The sequence below is a fragment of the Otolemur garnettii genome, unplaced genomic scaffold (assembly GCF_000181295.1).
Source record: "Otolemur garnettii isolate 467f Iridium unplaced genomic scaffold, OtoGar3 scaffold00034, whole genome shotgun sequence".
Taxonomy (NCBI): domain Eukaryota; kingdom Metazoa; phylum Chordata; class Mammalia; order Primates; family Galagidae; genus Otolemur; species Otolemur garnettii.
In genome coordinates this window covers 12,160,664-12,162,225 of record NW_003852429.1, presented here as the reverse complement: position 1 = coordinate 12,162,225, position 1,562 = coordinate 12,160,664, and the positions used below count along the sequence as shown (strand labels likewise).

General features: G+C 37.7%; 1 pseudogene; it reads right to left on the bottom strand.

Moving 5' to 3' along the window:
* Nucleotides 1–1,263: 1,263 nt before the first annotated feature.
* On the bottom strand, nt 1,264–1,463 carry LOC111725243 (annotated as a pseudogene).
* Nucleotides 1,464–1,562: the final 99 nt, after the last annotated feature.

The following is a 1,562-nucleotide window of genomic DNA, read 5'->3' as shown; positions in this document are numbered from 1 at the left end:
TGTTGAGAACTCAGAATCTGGTCATTATAAAAGCTGCAACTGTAATTTATCCAAATAATGTGAACTCTAAAATGAATTTTAAAACACCTAATAAAACGTTTCCATTAAAGCCAGGTTCTTTTTTAAGTGAAGACTAGAAGCAAGTGCGAAATTTTGTGTTTTACTTGCTTGTCCCAATTTAGACCTCTCCACCGAAAATCATAAAAGAGCAGACAGAGGAGGAAAAATATAAAAATTATTGTAATAACTTCACTTATTGAAAGTAATTTCTCTGTTTATCAATGAGGTGATCGGATGATGACAGAATCCCTTCTCAATTTTCTTAATGGACATCGCCAAGGAACATAGACATTCCAATTAAATTGTCACCATAAATGCCTGTCATACAAAACAAGACAGGGACAATACACAGATGGTAAGAATGATGCCTTATTCCTGAAATCGCTTCCATATTAGAACATATTTCAGCATCCGGATTTATGGACCTATTCAAATTCTTGCAGTAATCATGAGGTCATGATTCCCTTTGCTCAGGTAGCCACAAGCTCTAAAATGGATTATTTGTTTTTAATTAAAAAAAAAATGAATGGACATAGAAACAATATTAATGGCTAGATTAATTCACTTCTTATTTTATTTTAATAAAATGATCTATGTCTTTTCTCATGAGCTCATAGTTTTTATACTAAAGGATAAAACTCAAAGTCTCATGATACACTTGTACCTCTATCAAGGAATTTTTGCTCCCTAAAAAAAATGTATAATCTGGGCTGCACCCGTGGCTCAAAGGAGTGGGGCACTGGCCCCATATGCCAGAGGTGGTGGGTTCAAACCCAGCCCTGGCCAAAAACTGCAAAAAAAAAAAAAAGTATAATCTTTGTATAAAAAGTCACCATGTTAGTTTCTAAAACTAAAATGCATTCATTTTATACTGAAATTCATATAACAAGCATGATTCCGTTTCTTAATTCATTTACACACAGCAGTGACTTGTGTAGAACAAAACAAGCAAATAAGTCCCCTTCCTAGCTCAGGGGAAGACTGCAGTCTCAATAGAAAACTTGCAAGTGACTACTTTATTATTATTTACTGATAATATTTTAGTCTTAGCCGGATCACTTATCCAAGCATATACAGTCATCCTGGCACAATATGAAATTTTATGGTGTTTAGAAATAGCACGGACCAAATCTCCGCCACACAGAACCCTGCTCACCTCTAGAGCTGGATGGACGGTGGACTTTATCAGCTTTCTTTTTTTTTTCCCTCTCCCTTTTACTCCCCCAAAGGGAGAAAGAACAATCATCTATGGCAAATGGCAATTGCAGTAAAGCAACACCGAGAGCCAGCTGCACGCTCCGGAGAGAACCCGCACCGCCTCCTCCTGGTTTACAGTGCTCTGCACACTCAGAGAGACGTCTCTAGGGACAAACTGGAGAGATGACCCCTGAAAGTACAGTCTTCATCAGCCTTAGTTACTGTGCTGAGATACGACAGTCTTCATCAGCCTTAGTTACTGTGCTGAGACACCACAGTCTTCATCAGCTTTAGTCACTGTGTTG